Source organism: Bufo bufo, chromosome 6 (assembly GCF_905171765.1).
Source record: "Bufo bufo chromosome 6, aBufBuf1.1, whole genome shotgun sequence".
Classification (NCBI taxonomy): Eukaryota; Metazoa; Chordata; class Amphibia; order Anura; family Bufonidae; genus Bufo; species Bufo bufo.
The window spans coordinates 411,786,811-411,804,000 of NC_053394.1; the positions used below are offsets into that span (position 1 = coordinate 411,786,811).

The 17,190-nt window shown below is 44.1% G+C and overlaps 5 non-coding genes and 3 pseudogenes across 5 annotated transcripts; all 8 read left to right on the forward strand.

Annotated features, from left to right (window-relative positions):
• Nucleotides 1-928: 928 nt before the first annotated feature.
• LOC121006431 lies at nucleotides 929-1,138 on the forward strand (annotated as a pseudogene).
• Nucleotides 1,139-2,174: 1,036 nt separating this feature from the next.
• On the forward strand, nucleotides 2,175-2,365 carry LOC121006369. Its single transcript, XR_005780223.1, has one exon. It is a non-coding gene; the product is annotated as a U2 spliceosomal RNA (small nuclear RNA).
• A 1,034-nt stretch (nucleotides 2,366-3,399) lies between these two features.
• On the forward strand, nucleotides 3,400-3,590 carry LOC121006380. The gene has a single exon (XR_005780233.1). It is a non-coding gene; the product is annotated as a U2 spliceosomal RNA (small nuclear RNA).
• A 1,038-nt stretch (nucleotides 3,591-4,628) lies between these two features.
• LOC121006392 lies at nucleotides 4,629-4,819 on the forward strand. Its single transcript, XR_005780242.1, has one exon. It is a non-coding gene; the product is annotated as a U2 spliceosomal RNA (small nuclear RNA).
• A 1,039-nt stretch (nucleotides 4,820-5,858) lies between these two features.
• On the forward strand, nucleotides 5,859-6,049 carry LOC121006403. The gene has a single exon (XR_005780252.1). It is a non-coding gene; the product is annotated as a U2 spliceosomal RNA (small nuclear RNA).
• A 6,017-nt stretch (nucleotides 6,050-12,066) lies between these two features.
• On the forward strand, nucleotides 12,067-12,291 carry LOC121006478 (annotated as a pseudogene).
• A 1,038-nt stretch (nucleotides 12,292-13,329) lies between these two features.
• Nucleotides 13,330-13,520, forward strand: LOC121006414. Its single transcript, XR_005780263.1, has one exon. It is a non-coding gene; the product is annotated as a U2 spliceosomal RNA (small nuclear RNA).
• Nucleotides 13,521-14,554: 1,034 nt separating this feature from the next.
• On the forward strand, nucleotides 14,555-14,695 carry LOC121006581 (annotated as a pseudogene).
• The last annotated feature ends 2,495 nt before the right edge of the window (nucleotides 14,696-17,190 follow it).

The window sequence follows — 17,190 nt, forward strand, 5'->3', positions numbered from 1 at the left end:
TTCCAGATTTTAAGAGATTTTTATTGATAAAATTTTTTAGTTTCTGTTTTAACGCTCTTTTTAAAGAACACTATTGGTCTTATTATGTTCGTTTTAATACTGGTTTTTTTATGCGTAAGTTTAATTGGTTCAAAACTATTTTATCAGTTCCTTATGCTTTTAATTTGCCAGTAAGTTATAAGATTTTAGAAGAGATAGTGTCAACTTTTAATTTGAAGAAGAAAAATATAAATGAGCTTAAAAACAGTAAACAATTAATAAAAGAAATAAAAATGAAGGAGATAACTTGTGATATAAAGAATTTTAGAGAAGATAAATGCAAAAAAATCTGGAAAATTATTAACATCTCCTATCTTTTTAATTCCCAGAAAGACTTGGCGTGGAATTGTGTTCATCAGTGTCTTCCATGCCGGGCATTCCAATACCGAAGAGGCTATGTAAGGTCTGCCATCTGTCCGAGGAATAATTGTCAACAAGAAGAGACGGTTCAACATCTACTGTGGTCATGTCCGTTTGCCCAGGATTTCTGGAGAAGAGTGCTCCCACTTTTAAGGAAGATGGCAGGCCTGAGAGACTTCACTTACGATATGATCCTATACGGTCTTTTGGAATGCCCAACAGCCTGCCAAGAGGCTGTGGCATGGAAGACGATGAACTGCGCAAAGGAAGCCCTCTGGAAGGCTAGAAATATTTTAGTTTTTAAAAGAGAGGTTTTATCCGTCAACGATGTTCTGGGATTTTGTTTTAGTGAAATGTATATTTATCTTTTAATTGAGAAAAAAGTTAATACTGCGGTAGAAAATAAATGGTTTTTAAGTGAATGGAATTCTGTAATATAAGATAATTTTATTCATTTTTAATGCCATCCTTTGATTATGTATTTAATTATTTTCTTCTGTATTTATGTGATAATTGTTAAAATTTTGTAAATTCTTTTAATAAATATGGCGTCCCCGCGAGGGGATAGTCAACTTAAAAAAAAAAATCTGTTCTTATCAGTTTAATATCTGATACGTCCCCTATCTGGGGACCATATATTAAATGGATTTTTCGAACAGGGAGATGGAAAAAGAGCTTGCTCTGTCCACTCCACGCATTGACCTGGTATTGCAGTACCTCCAGGACCGGTGCACCCCTTCTAATCCAGTATGAAAAAACAGAATGAAATTGAAATGGATTGCAAGCATCATCCTTCCAGCCAAGCAAGTGGAAAGTTGTGTGTGTCGTGCCTCCTTCAGCTTCTCCTCTGTCTGCCCAGTCAGTGCAGTGTTGCTTTTTGCATATAATACCTGCATCTAGTCTGTCAATCTCCTAATTGCATCAGCTGTCGGTTGTTTCCAGCACCAAGCAACCCATTCAGCCCCAGTGTCGTCACACACACCCTGGATCCAATTAAGACTGATGATTGGTTAATTGGCTTATCACCTGAATGAATTGTTTGGACCTCCCCTCCTCCACGTTTGATTTGGGCCTGTTGTGCACACCTCGGAGGGTTGCTGAGTCGTCTCTGGCAGGCAATTGACCCTTTTTTGTATCAAGTTGGCTGGATGTAACCATTTAGCTTTTGCAGTGCTTCAATAAATGAGTAAAGTTTGCCTGTGTCTCCCTCTTGTGGATCTTTTGAACTGGATTACTTAGTGGCTAAAAAGTAGCCCAGCACTTCCTATGCAGCTGGACCTACCTTGTCTGTTCAATGGACGGAACACTGCGCGTGTCACAAGAGCCTTGTCAGGTCAAGAGGTCAAAGAGGTCAAGTAAGGTCAGCTATTGGATGACATCACAAGGGCCCTGATGGAACACTCAACAATGGTGCCGTGACATCACAATCAACAATGGTTATCCTTTTTTTTTTTTTTTTTTTTTTTTTTTCCTTTCACTCACTACTATTCCTATCATGCTTTCTGCTTGGCGTGCTTTGGCACCGCACCAGGAATTTCGTGCGAAGAAAAGGCGTGTCCAAAAGTCGCGTGTGGGCGGAGCTATGCAGATAGCAAACACGAAAAGAAGCATGCTGGTGTGACTTCTGTGCGTAGGACGCGCGTGAACGTTTTCCCCGGTTTGTGAGAGAAAGAAGCCTCCCGGACTGTGTATTGGGCTGGGGACAGTAGTCTATTGCCTTCATTAGTGCTCTGCATTGGGGACCATCGGCCTGTACTGCGAACCCTTTTCAGGTTATCGCTTCTCGGCCTTTTGGCTAAGATCAAGTGTAGTATCTGTTCTTATCAGTTTAATATCTGATACGTCCCCTATCTGGGGACCATATATTAAATGGATTTTTCGAACAGGGAGATGGAAAAAGAGCTTGCTCTGTCCACTCCACGCATTGACCTGGTATTGCAGTACCTCCAGGACCGGTGCACCCCTTCTAATCCAGTATGAAAAAACAGAATGAAATTGAAATGGATTGCAAGCATCATCCTTCCAGCCAAGCAAGTGGAAAGTTGTGTGTGTCGTGCCTCCTTCAGCTTCTCCTCTGTCTGCCCAGTCAGTGCAGTGTTGCTTTTTGCATATAATACCTGCATCTAGTCTGTCAATCTCCTAATTGCATCAGCTGTCGGTTGTTTCCAGCACCAAGCAACCCATTCAGCCCCAGTGTCGTCACACACACCCTGGATCCAATTAAGACTGATGATTGGTTAATTGGCTTATCACCTGAATGAATTGTTTGGACCTCCCCTCCTCCACGTTTGATTTGGGCCTGTTGTGCACACCTCGGAGGGTTGCTGAGTCGTCTCTGGCAGGCAATTGACCCTTTTTTGTATCAAGTTGGCTGGATGTAACCATTTAGCTTTTGCAGTGCTTCAATAAATGAGTAAAGTTTGCCTGTGTCTCCCTCTTGTGGATCTTTTGAACTGGATTACTTAGTGGCTAAAAAGTAGCCCAGCACTTCCTATGCAGCTGGACCTACCTTGTCTGTTCAATGGACGGAACACTGCGCGTGTCACAAGAGCCTTGTCAGGTCAAGAGGTCAAAGAGGTCAAGTAAGGTCAGCTATTGGATGACATCACAAGGGCCCTGATGGAACACTCAACAATGGTGCCGTGACATCACAATCAACAATGGTTATCCTTTTTTTTTTTTTTTTTTTTTTTTTTCTTTCACTCACTACTATTCCTATCATGCTTTCTGCTTGGCGTGCTTTGGCACCGCACCAGGAATTTCGTGCGAAGAAAAGGCGTGTCCAAAAGTCGCGTGTGGGCGGAGCTATGCAGATAGCAAACACGAAAAGAAGCATGCTGGTGTGACTTCTGTGCGTAGGACGCGCGTGAACGTTTTCCCCGGTTTGTGAGAGAAAGAAGCCTCCCGGACTGTGTATTGGGCTGGGGACAGTAGTCTATTGCCTTCATTAGTGCTCTGCATTGGGGACCATCGGCCTGTACTGCGAACCCTTTTCAGGTTATCGCTTCTCGGCCTTTTGGCTAAGATCAAGTGTAGTATCTGTTCTTATCAGTTTAATATCTGATACGTCCCCTATCTGGGGACCATATATTAAATGGATTTTTCGAACAGGGAGATGGAAAAAGAGCTTGCTCTGTCCACTCCACGCATTGACCTGGTATTGCAGTACCTCCAGGACCGGTGCACCCCTTCTAATCCAGTATGAAAAAACAGAATGAAATTGAAATGGATTGCAAGCATCATCCTTCCAGCCAAGCAAGTGGAAAGTTGTGTGTGTCGTGCCTCCTTCAGCTTCTCCTCTGTCTGCCCAGTCAGTGCAGTGTTGCTTTTTGCATATAATACCTGCATCTAGTCTGTCAATCTCCTAATTGCATCAGCTGTCGGTTGTTTCCAGCACCAAGCAACCCATTCAGCCCCAGTGTCGTCACACACACCCTGGATCCAATTAAGACTGATGATTGGTTAATTGGCTTATCACCTGAATGAATTGTTTGGACCTCCCCTCCTCCACGTTTGATTTGGGCCTGTTGTGCACACCTCGGAGGGTTGCTGAGTCGTCTCTGGCAGGCAATTGACCCTTTTTTGTATCAAGTTGGCTGGATGTAACCATTTAGCTTTTGCAGTGCTTCAATAAATGAGTAAAGTTTGCCTGTGTCTCCCTCTTGTGGATCTTTTGAACTGGATTACTTAGTGGCTAAAAAGTAGCCCAGCACTTCCTATGCAGCTGGACCTACCTTGTCTGTTCAATGGACGGAACACTGCGCGTGTCACAAGAGCCTTGTCAGGTCAAGAGGTCAAAGAGGTCAAGTAAGGTCAGCTATTGGATGACATCACAAGGGCCCTGATGGAACACTCAACAATGGTGCCGTGACATCACAATCAACAATGGTTATCCTTTTTTTTTTTTTTTTTTTTTTTTTTTTTCCTTTCACTCACTACTATTCCTATCATGCTTTCTGCTTGGCGTGCTTTGGCACCGCACCAGGAATTTCGTGCGAAGAAAAGGCGTGTCCAAAAGTCGCGTGTGGGCGGAGCTATGCAGATAGCAAACACGAAAAGAAGCATGCTGGTGTGACTTCTGTGCGTAGGACGCGCGTGAACGTTTTCCCCGGTTTGTGAGAGAAAGAAGCCTCCCGGACTGTGTATTGGGCTGGGGACAGTAGTCTATTGCCTTCATTAGTGCTCTGCATTGGGGACCATCGGCCTGTACTGCGAACCCTTTTCAGGTTATCGCTTCTCGGCCTTTTGGCTAAGATCAAGTGTAGTATCTGTTCTTATCAGTTTAATATCTGATACGTCCCCTATCTGGGGACCATATATTAAATGGATTTTTCGAACAGGGAGATGGAAAAAGAGCTTGCTCTGTCCACTCCACGCATTGACCTGGTATTGCAGTACCTCCAGGACCGGTGCACCCCTTCTAATCCAGTATGAAAAAACAGAATGAAATTGAAATGGATTGCAAGCATCATCCTTCCAGCCAAGCAAGTGGAAAGTTGTGTGTGTCGTGCCTCCTTCAGCTTCTCCTCTGTCTGCCCAGTCAGTGCAGTGTTGCTTTTTGCATATAATACCTGCATCTAGTCTGTCAATCTCCTAATTGCATCAGCTGTCGGTTGTTTCCAGCACCAAGCAACCCATTCAGCCCCAGTGTCGTCACACACACCCTGGATCCAATTAAGACTGATGATTGGTTAATTGGCTTATCACCTGAATGAATTGTTTGGACCTCCCCTCCTCCACGTTTGATTTGGGCCTGTTGTGCACACCTCGGAGGGTTGCTGAGTCGTCTCTGGCAGGCAATTGACCCTTTTTTGTATCAAGTTGGCTGGATGTAACCATTTAGCTTTTGCAGTGCTTCAATAAATGAGTAAAGTTTGCCTGTGTCTCCCTCTTGTGGATCTTTTGAACTGGATTACTTAGTGGCTAAAAAGTAGCCCAGCACTTCCTATGCAGCTGGACCTACCTTGTCTGTTCAATGGACGGAACACTGCGCGTGTCACAAGAGCCTTGTCAGGTCAAGAGGTCAAAGAGGTCAAGTAAGGTCAGCTATTGGATGACATCACAAGGGCCCTGATGGAACACTCAACAATGGTGCCGTGACATCAAAATCAACAATGGTTATCCTTTTTTTTTTTTTTTTTTTTTTTTTTTTTTCCTTTCACTCACTACTATTCCTATCATGCTTTCTGCTTGGCGTGCTTTGGCACCGCACCAGGAATTTCGTGCGAAGAAAAGGCGTGTCCAAAAGTCGCGTGTGGGCGGAGCTATGCAGATAGCAAACACGAAAAGAAGCATGCTGGTGTGACTTCTGTGCGTAGGACGCGCGTGAACGTTTTCCCCGGTTTGTGAGAGAAAGAAGCCTCCCGGACTGTGTATTGGGCTGGGGACAGTAGTCTATTGCCTTCATTAGTGCTCTGCATTGGGGACCATCGGCCTGTACTGCGAACCCTTTTCAGGTTATCGCTTCTCGGCCTTTTGGCTAAGATCAAGTGTAGTATCTGTTCTTATCAGTTTAATATCTGATACGTCCCCTATCTGGGGACCATATATTAAATGGATTTTTCGAACAGGGAGATGGAAAAAGAGCTTGCTCTGTCCACTCCACGCATTGACCTGGTATTGCAGTACCTCCAGGACCGGTGCACCCCTTCTAATCCAGTATGAAAAAACAGAATGAAATTGAAATGGATTGCAAGCATCATCCTTCCAGCCAAGCAAGTGGAAAGTTGTGTGTGTCGTGCCTCCTTCAGCTTCTCCTCTGTCTGCCCAGTCAGTGCAGTGTTGCTTTTTGCATATAATACCTGCATCTAGTCTGTCAATCTCCTAATTGCATCAGCTGTCGGTTGTTTCCAGCACCAAGCAACCCATTCAGCCCCAGTGTCGTCACACACACCCTGGATCCAATTAAGACTGATGATTGGTTAATTGGCTTATCACCTGAATGAATTGTTTGGACCTCCCCTCCTCCACGTTTGATTTGGGCCTGTTGTGCACACCTCGGAGGGTTGCTGAGTCGTCTCTGGCAGGCAATTGACCCTTTTTTGTATCAAGTTGGCTGGATGTAACCATTTAGCTTTTGCAGTGCTTCAATAAATGAGTAAAGTTTGCCTGTGTCTCCCTCTTGTGGATCTTTTGAACTGGATTACTTAGTGGCTAAAAAGTAGCCCAGCACTTCCTATGCAGCTGGACCTACCTTGTCTGTTCAATGGACGGAACACTGCGCGTGTCACAAGAGCCTTGTCAGGTCAAGAGGTCAAAGAGGTCAAGTAAGGTCAGCTATTGGATGACATCACAAGGGCCCTGATGGAACACTCAACAATGGTGCCGTGACATCACAATCAACAATGGTTATCCTTTTTTTTTTTTTTTTTTTTTTTTTTTTTCCTTTCACTCACTACTATTCCTATCATGCTTTCTGCTTGGCGTGCTTTGGCACCGCACCAGGAATTTCGTGCGAAGAAAAGGCGTGTCCAAAAGTCGCGTGTGGGCGGAGCTATGCAGATAGCAAACACGAAAAGAAGCATGCTGGTGTGACTTCTGTGCGTAGGACGCGCGTGAACGTTTTCCCCGGTTTGTGAGAGAAAGAAGCCTCCCGGACTGTGTATTGGGCTGGGGACAGTAGTCTATTGCCTTCATTAGTGCTCTGCATTGGGGACCATCGGCCTGTACTGCGAACCCTTTTCAGGTTATCGCTTCTCGGCCTTTTGGCGAAGATCAGACTGGGAATTCGGTTTGGTCTTGCTGAAAGGAGTAAGCTAGGGTCCTCCTTGTGGGGGACCCTGGGTGTTTCGGGAGTGAGTGTGGGTTTTTCGCCTGCGGATTCTTTGCTTTGAAAATGGTGTCTCGAGGTGTCGAGGACAGTATCCGGCTTCATGTCTGGAGAGAGGAGGACAGGAAGGCCATTGGAGTGGACCAGATCGTCACGGATGTGCTGAAGCTGACAAGCCTGAAGGTAGATGAGGTATTGGCTCTGCAAGATTTCCCTAAGCAAGGAATTTATGATATTATGTTTATTTCCTCGAGTGTCTGCCAAAGAATGTTTGTGGAGCTGAATCAACTTAAGGAGGAGAAGAAATCAGCTGTGATGGAGAAGATTGTGTTGGTGCCATTATTTCAGCAAGGTTCCAAAGTGGTAATTGTACATATGTACAACCCTAAAGTATCTGACAATACTGTTACGGCTTTTCTTTTGAACTATTGTGATGAAGTAAGATTTATGGGCCGGCTGAGGAATAAGCACGGTTATTTGAATGGGAAAAGGAAGTTTTTGTGTAAATTTAAAATTGCTGGGAGTGCAAAGGAAGGCTTTAAATGTATTCCATCTGTTTTTTCAATTGGTGGGGAGAGGGGTTTCTGCTATTATGAAGGCCAAATGAAGTTTTGCAGGAAATGTAATGTGTTTGGTCATGTGCAGGATGATTGCCCTGAAAAGGGGGAGGTGTGCAGGAATTGTGGGAAAACTGGTCACAAAAGGATTGATTGTGAAGAAATAAGAGTGTGTGATTTGTGTGGAGACAGTAAGCACCTTGCCAAAAGATGTCCAATGTGGAATGATAAGCAAACTACTTATGCAGAGGTGGCTGGAGGGAGAAGCTTTGGTGGGCAAACTGAGAAACAGAGCAGTGTTCCAGCAGTCTCTAGGGTGGGGGAGGGGAGTGTTAAAACAGGTGATGAGTGGAAGGTTGTAGGGCAGAAACCCAAGAGTCAGAGGGTGCAGGTGAAGAAGATTGAGAAAGGGGCGGGAACCTCATCTGCAAAGGGGAGTGGTAGCAGTAAGAAGGAGATGGTTGTGGTTCCTGCTAGTGAGTCTCCCTCAGTGATAGAGACTGTGTTTGGTGATCGTCTCATAGTGGAGCCTGTGTTAGGACCTGACTGCCCAAACCCTGTGATTGGAGAAGGAGAGGAGATGGAATGCCAGGGAGGGAGTAGTGATGATGGAATTACTCCTGGTCAAAAAAATAGAGCTAGTAGTAGTGAGGATGATGAGGAGTTTATAGAGGTGGAAGGGGAGGTGGAAGGGGCGGTGGTCCCAACTTCTAGTAAACGTTTGAAGACAGGGGATGAGTGGTCCGGAGTCCTTGGGGATCCGGACTCCCCAGGTCCTCTTCTGATCTGCAGGGATTCTGGACCGGAATCGCCTGATGTTAGTGCAGAGTTATTTAGAAGAGTAGGAGGACAGGAATTTCAACATTGATTGTTATGGCTGGACAAATCTTTATCATACTCATAATGAGTTTTGTGGTTGCATCCTTAAATGTGCGTAGTATTGGGTCAGAGTACAGAAGAGCTGCTGTTTTTGACTATCTGAGAGATGTGAATGCTGATATAATTTGCCTCCAGGAATGCGCAATAAAAGTCGCTCCAGATGAGGAAGAATGGAATTTGGGGAAGTCCTTTTGGTCTGTAAGCTGTGGGAATAGGAATGAGGGAGTAGGCATATTACTTAAAAATAGCAATATTGTGGCACAGGATTTTAGAGTAATAGTTCCTGGCCGGCTAGTTTGTTTAGAAATAGATTATCTGGGTTCCAGAAGTAGGATTTTTTGTGTTTATGCCCCTGCAGAAAAACAAAGTAGAATTATTTTTTTTGAAACTCTTAAGTTGCAAATGCCAGGTAGAATGGTTACTGTGCTTGCAGGGGATTTTAACTCAATTAGAGCTGTGGCAGACAGAGCAACTGATGCTGAAGTTAAGCTGGATATGTCTTCTTGTCTCCTAAATCAGCTGATAAAGGATCTGAGGTACCAGGATGCTGGAGAAAAGGTGGAGGGTGATGAGAAATATACTTACATAGCAGATAGTGGCAAAGTGAAATCCAGGATTGACTTTGTATTGATCTCTGAAGGTGTAAAGATAGTAAAGTGTGAAAACCAAAGAGTTAGCTTTACAGATCATAAAATGGTTGTTGTAAAACTTGACTTTGCAGAATCAGTAGCTTTTGGTAGGGGGGTTTGGAAACTCAATGTAATGCTTTTGGAGAATGAAGATACACTTAAAAAGCTTGAGAAGGTGTTTAAGGGTTGTGTTCAGAGGCAGAAGTGTTTTAAGGATTTGCTTGCATGGTGGGATTGGACAAAAATGGAGATAGCTGGTTTTTTTAAGAGAGAGGGAGTAAGAATGGCAAGACAGAAGAAAGAGGAAGAAGCGGTGTTGGTAAAGAAGCTTGAGACCCTCTATAAGTTTAAACAAGCAGGTTGGGATGTTGATGAGGAGTTAAAGGAGGTCAAAGAACAAATGAGGAGGAGGTTTACAGAGAAAGGGAAAGGTATTGTACAACGTGCTAAGGTGAAACACTTGGAGGAGGATGAGCAATGTACAAGATATTTTTTCAAAAAAACCTTTGGCGCAAAAGGGTTTATATCTTCAATATTGTCTGCAGAGGGTGAGGTTACTGGAAAGGGGATGATTACTGAGATAGGTAGATTCTATGGTTCCTTGTTTGGTGTGGACAATGCAGCATCAGGAGAGGAGATTGAAGACTATTGCAGGGGTATTGATAGTAATATTGCAGCCGGTGATCTAGGACCTTTGTCTGATGCAATTAATGAAGCAGAAATAGAAAGGATGACAAATTGTATGGCCAAGGGTAAGACTCCAGGGAGTGATGGGTTACCTGTTGAATTTTATTTAAAGTGTTGGTATTTTTTAAAAGATGAGGTGGTTAAGGTGCTTCAGTATGCTTTTGAGACAGGTAAAATATCAGATTCTATGAGACAAGGTGTGGTCACATTGATATTTAAGAAAGGTGACAAGCGAGACATGAAGAACTGGCGTCCTATTACATTGCTTAACGTGGATTACAAATTGTTAGCTAAAATCGTGGCATCCAGACTGAGCCAAGTGGTTCGGGATATGGTAGGCATGTATCAGACTTGTGCTGTACCAGGACGTCGGATATCAGATAATCTTGTCTTGTTGAGGGACTTAATATTCTATGCCAAAGATATAAATCTCCCCCTAATATTAGAATCTATCGACCTAGAAAAAGCCTTTGATAAAGTGTCTCACCGTTTCATGTTTACAGTTTTAAATAAGATGGGTGTTCCTGCCAAAGTAATAAATGTGATCAAAGGCCTTTATAGGGGAGTGGAAAGTAGGATCTTGGTTAATGGACATCTAAGCCCGCCCATACAAGTGAGATCCGGGGTGAGGCAAGGGTGCCCGCTATCGCCGTTGCTCTTTATATGCGTCATCGAACCACTGCTGATAAGTATCCAGAAAGACAAGTGCATCAGTGGCTGTGTTATCCCTGGTAGTGGCGGTACTCAGGTAAAATCTATGAGCTATATGGATGATGTAGTCTTCCTGTGCAGTTCTAAAGCTGATTTGGATAGGGCAAATTTGCATCTAAGAATCTATTGTGCAATTTCTGGAATGAGTGTTAATTGGAGCAAGTGCCAACTTAGTAACTTTGGGAAACAAATACAATTTGAAGTGGATAAGGTAGAGAAAAAAGAGGATATTGAAGTACTAGGAGTGACCTTTGAGAAAAACCTGAAAGGAGAGAAAAGTTTGAGTCAGGTTCAGACAAAAGTCGAGAAAAAACTAGCCTTTTGGAATTTGAGGAAATTGTCCTTGGCCGGGAAGATTTTGGTAATAAAGTCTGTTATATTGCCCCTACTGTTATACACCTCAGTAATCTTCCCTCCTGGGAAGCTATGGGTAAAGAGGATGACTAGGAAACTTTTTGTATTTTTTTGGAGTTCAAAGACCGAGAAGATAAAGAGAACAGTGGTAATGAGCAAAAAATGTCTAGGTGGATATGATTTTCCAAATATAGAAGTGTTTTTGGGATTGCACTATTTTTTATTAATTTTTAAAACAGTAAAAGCCAGGAATAGAACAACGGAAATGATAAGATACCTGGCTGGATGGTTGTTAGGGAAGTGGGGTTGGTGTGATAGGGATATGAGAAGACCAATGTCCTTTAATTTACCTTCCTTCTATGTGATATTGAAGACCTTTTATCAGCGTTTTAATCTGGGTCAGTTTGCAACACCTGAGAAGAAGAAAATAATGGAACATATCAGAAAGGGGGAAGAGCTGTATGTACCTTGGGCTTTGAATAGGATACAGGCGGCCTGTGTCTTTAGGTTATTCAGGATTCAGGGCCTTTCTAACAGGCAACGTGATGTGTCTTGGCTGACCCTGCATAATTGTTTACCCACGAGAGCGCTCCTAAACAGAAGAGGTATTGGATCGTCTGAGATCTGCCCTAGGGAAGGCTGTAATAAGATTGAAGATATATACCATTTATTTTGGGAATGCAATTATGTTAAACAAGTGTTTCAGATCTTAAATAGGTTGCTTTTGTTTCTGTTTAATTGTGACAATTTCTGTTATGACAATGTGTTAATTGGCAGAGATTTCTCTGCAAAAGATAATGTCAGAGTGTACTGGATTACATGTTCTGTTCTGAAGGAGGTAATTTGGGATATAAGGAATTTGTTAGTGTTTAGAAAAGTGGTACTCACGCCTATGGATGCAGTAAGGTTATTTTTGTCACGTCTCCATACGGTGTATTTGTTTGATAAAAAGAAATTGGGTGATGACAAGGCGTTTGAAATTTGGAACTTTAATGATTGGAATCTGTATGTTTAAATCTTAAATTCATAAAGAAAATAACTCAGATGATGTTTATCTAAGTCGCATAGTCACTGGTAAGTGAAATCTTGCGAAGTGTAATAGACTGATGAGTTGAAGAAAAAAAAAAAAAAAAAAAAAAAAAAAAAAAAAAAATCTGTTCTTATCAGTTTAATATCTGATACGTCCCCTATCTGGGGACCATATATTAAATGGATTTTTCGAACAGGGAGATGGAAAAAGAGCTTGCTCTGTCCACTCCACGCATTGACCTGGTATTGCAGTACCTCCAGGACCGGTGCACCCCTTCTAATCCAGTATGAAAAAACAGAATGAAATTGAAATGGATTGCAAGCATCATCCTTCCAGCCAAGCAAGTGGAAAGTTGTGTGTGTCGTGCCTCCTTCAGCTTCTCCTCTGTCTGCCCAGTCAGTGCAGTGTTGCTTTTTGCATATAATACCTGCATCTAGTCTGTCAATCTCCTAATTGCATCAGCTGTCGGTTGTTTCCAGCACCAAGCAACCCATTCAGCCCCAGTGTCGTCACACACACCCTGGATCCAATTAAGACTGATGATTGGTTAATTGGCTTATCACCTGAATGAATTGTTTGGACCTCCCCTCCTCCACGTTTGATTTGGGCCTGTTGTGCACACCTCGGAGGGTTGCTGAGTCGTCTCTGGCAGGCAATTGACCCTTTTTTGTATCAAGTTGGCTGGATGTAACCATTTAGCTTTTGCAGTGCTTCAATAAATGAGTAAAGTTTGCCTGTGTCTCCCTCTTGTGGATCTTTTGAACTGGATTACTTAGTGGCTAAAAAGTAGCCCAGCACTTCCTATGCAGCTGGACCTACCTTGTCTGTTCAATGGACGGAACACTGCGCGTGTCACAAGAGCCTTGTCAGGTCAAGAGGTCAAAGAGGTCAAGTAAGGTCAGCTATTGGATGACATCACAAGGGCCCTGATGGAACACTCAACAATGGTGCCGTGACATCACAATCAACAATGGTTATCCTTTTTTTTTTTTTTTTTTTTTTTTTTTTTCCTTTCACTCACTACTATTCCTATCATGCTTTCTGCTTGGCGTGCTTTGGCACCGCACCAGGAATTTCGTGCGAAGAAAAGGCGTGTCCAAAAGTCGCGTGTGGGCGGAGCTATGCAGATAGCAAACACGAAAAGAAGCATGCTGGTGTGACTTCTGTGCGTAGGACGCGCGTGAACGTTTTCCCCGGTTTGTGAGAGAAAGAAGCCTCCCGGACTGTGTATTGGGCTGGGGACAGTAGTCTATTGCCTTCATTAGTGCTCTGCATTGGGGACCATCGGCCTGTACTGCGAACCCTTTTCAGGTTATCGCTTCTCGGCCTTTTGGCTAAGATCAAGTGTAGTATCTGTTCTTATCAGTTTAATATCTGATACGTCCCCTATCTGGGGACCATATATTAAATGGATTTTTCGAACAGGGAGATGGAAAAAGAGCTTGCTCTGTCCACTCCACGCATTGACCTGGTATTGCAGTACCTCCAGGACCGGTGCACCCCTTCTAATCCAGTATGAAAAAACAGAATGAAATTGAAATGGATTGCAAGCATCATCCTTCCAGCCAAGCAAGTGGAAAGTTGTGTGTGTCGTGCCTCCTTCAGCTTCTCCTCTGTCTGCCCAGTCAGTGCAGTGTTGCTTTTTGCATATAATACCTGCATCTAGTCTGTCAATCTCCTAATTGCATCAGCTGTCGGTTGTTTCCAGCACCAAGCAACCCATTCAGCCCCAGTGTCGTCACACACACCCTGGATCCAATTAAGACTGATGATTGGTTAATTGGCTTATCACCTGAATGAATTGTTTGGACCTCCCCTCCTCCACGTTTGATTTGGGCCTGTTGTGCACACCTCGGAGGGTTGCTGAGTCGTCTCTGGCAGGCAATTGACCCTTTTTTGTATCAAGTTGGCTGGATGTAACCATTTAGCTTTTGCAGTGCTTCAATAAATGAGTAAAGTTTGCCTGTGTCTCCCTCTTGTGGATCTTTTGAACTGGATTACTTAGTGGCTAAAAAGTAGCCCAGCACTTCCTATGCAGCTGGACCTACCTTGTCTGTTCAATGGACGGAACACTGCGCGTGTCACAAGAGCCTTGTCAGGTCAAGAGGTCAAAGAGGTCAAGTAAGGTCAGCTATTGGATGACATCACAAGGGCCCTGATGGAACACTCAACAATGGTGCCGTGACATCACAATCAACAATGGTTATCCTTTTTTTTTTTTTTTTTTTTTTTTTCCTTTCACTCACTACTATTCCTATCATGCTTTCTGCTTGGCGTGCTTTGGCACCGCACCAGGAATTTCGTGCGAAGAAAAGGCGTGTCCAAAAGTCGCGTGTGGGCGGAGCTATGCAGATAGCAAACACGAAAAGAAGCATGCTGGTGTGACTTCTGTGCGTAGGACGCGCGTGAACGTTTTCCCCGGTTTGTGAGAGAAAGAAGCCTCCCGGACTGTGTATTGGGCTGGGGACAGTAGTCTATTGCCTTCATTAGTGCTCTGCATTGGGGACCATCGGCCTGTACTGCGAACCCTTTTCAGGTTATCGCTTCTCGGCCTTTTGGCTAAGATCAAGTGTATGTGTTTCTAATTCTGCACTTGGTCTTAGCTGAGGGTATTCGGGTACTCCTCCCCTCGGCCTTGTGGGATCGCCCGGGTTTATAGCCCGGGCTTCACCCACCTGCTGCTATTGGGGGGAGGACTTAGTCCCAGGGTAACGAGTTGCGATCCCCCGGCCTTCTGGTAGTTTTATACTTACCAGGAGGTGCAGCCTCGGTACGACGTTGCGACCATGGATGGCGATCCCGGCTCCGTGCCGGAATACGCCAGACTGAAAAACTCAGTGAGGATTTTCCTCACTGGAGGCGTCCTTATGGACAAAAAGTCGGAATCGTTGCGATATGTTGTGGATACGGTGTTGGGAGATCTCTTGCATGTCCGGAGGAATGAGATTCTCGCCATACAAGACTACCCCAAGCGAGCCATTTATGATGTTACTCTGGCGGGAGACGGCATTTTCCGTGATGCTTTAAAACAAGCTGAGAAAATAAAGGATGATCCCAGGCTTGGGCGTACCCGTATCATTGAGCACGCTTTCGACGAGAAAAAGCTCGTGGTGATTAAGATGTATTCCCCTTATGTGGACCAGAAAGAACTGGAGAAGTTTTTATCCTTGTATTTTAAGGAGGTCCAATTTATGGGGAAGGTTATGAACGAGTGTGGAATATGGACATCCAAATGGAAATTTTTAGTGACTTTTATTAAAGATGCCGCCTTTTCCTCTGGAATTAAATTACCACCTGCCCGTTTTAAACTAGGTCAAATTAATGGCGACCTCTTCTTTACGGGAATGCCTAATTTCTGCAAATTCTGTGGGGTATACGGACATACAAATGAGAATTGTGATGCCCAGTGTAGGAATTGTGGGAGCACTCAACATAGTAACAAGGAATGTCCCAATGCAAAAAAATGTACATTTTGTCAACGCACTGGGCATCTATACAGATTTTGTCCCCACAGAAAGGATGAGCGACCCAAGACGCCCCCACAGGAGTCAGCTGACCAGACCCGCCCTCAAGGAGAGGAACAGGCAATGGAAGCAGAGGTAAGGCAGGAGCCCGAGGCCCCTGATGCAAGTGATGCGGGGGCCAAGGCGGATGATATGGAGCAGGATTGCTCGGGTGATCCCACAGATGCGAAGGAGAGGCGGAATGCCAAGCGCAAAGCGGAGATAGTGGCAAGGCTCAAAAAGTCTGGAACTCCCCAAAAGAGCGGTCGTTCAGGGGAGTCCAGACAAACTCCGCAATCTGGGTCCCCTAAGCCTGATGACGATCCGGAAGAAGGTGTGTGGGAGATCCAAGGGAAAAAGAGGCGGGGAAAAAAAGGGCGCTCTCCGGATAGGGAGAAGGAGGAGCCGATGGAAACGTCCGGCCATCAAGATCAGGCGGACGTGGCTCCTCCGGCTGCCCCCCCCCCGCCGGATAAGGTGGTTGGGGAGGCGAGAGCCTCCCTGGAGGCGTCCGATTCCCTGCCTTGTGCGCAGCATTCCCCTGAGAGGCCTGGGACCTCCCAGAGCCTGGGGGGAGCAACGGATCCAGTCGGAGACCCACCTGACGCAAACGATGAGGATCTAAATGGTCAAGGTATGGGGACCCAGGTGAAGCTATCAGAGGCTGGCTTGCCTGATTACCCGAGCATGACTGCAGGCTCCTGCCTGAGTGATGGAAGTTCCTCTCCGGAAGGTTCCCTTATAACGATTGGGTCAGAAGAGGGCGGGAATGGAAGTGTAAATGAGTTTTCTGGGCATGCTGACTCTTCCTAATGAATATCATGGATGCCGAAATAAAGGGAGTTTCCCTCAATGTGAGGGGCGTCAAGTCTAAACATAGACGGGTTGCTCTTTTTAATTTTTTAACCACAATGACAGCATCCGTGTTTTTCTTGCAGGAATGTGGCATTCCCCATACAAGCTCATACAAAAGCTATAAAGAAGATTGGCAACACGGACCATCCATCTGGTCTGGATCCAATGAGTCCAGATCAGGTGGGGTCGCCATACTTTTTAAAGGGAACGTTTTAATTGATGATTTTAATGAAATTTTACCAGGTAGGATTTTATTGGTCAAAGCTTTTATCAATGGTATTAAATGGCAGTTTTTAAATTTTTATGGTTCTCCTGATAAGAACGAAAGAGCTGACATGCTAGAAATTTTATCTGTTTTTATCAATACCTCTGAACCATGTGTTGTTGCAGGAGATTTTAATTGTATTATGAAGGGGGAACGTCGGCAAACTTCATCTACCAGCAGGAATTATGATAAAACCTCTGGGATGTTGAAGAATCTGGTTGATGATTTTAAACTCCTTGACGTCTATAAAGAATGCAATAAAGATGCCCCAGAGGTTGCCGGCGTTACCTGGAGTAATGTCAACTGCAGTTCTAGAATAGATTTTATTTTTTGTAATGATCAGCTACTGCCTTTTAAATGCGAGCTTTTAACCAATGTTTTTTCCGACCACAAAATCTTATTATTTATTATTAAACATAATTTTAATAAGGTTCCTGGTAAAAAATCATGGAAATTGAACGTTTCTCTTTTAGACGATCCACAGACTATTATTGATTTTAAAAGTTTTTATACAAGATGTAAACGGGTAAGGAGTCCAAATATCTCTATTAG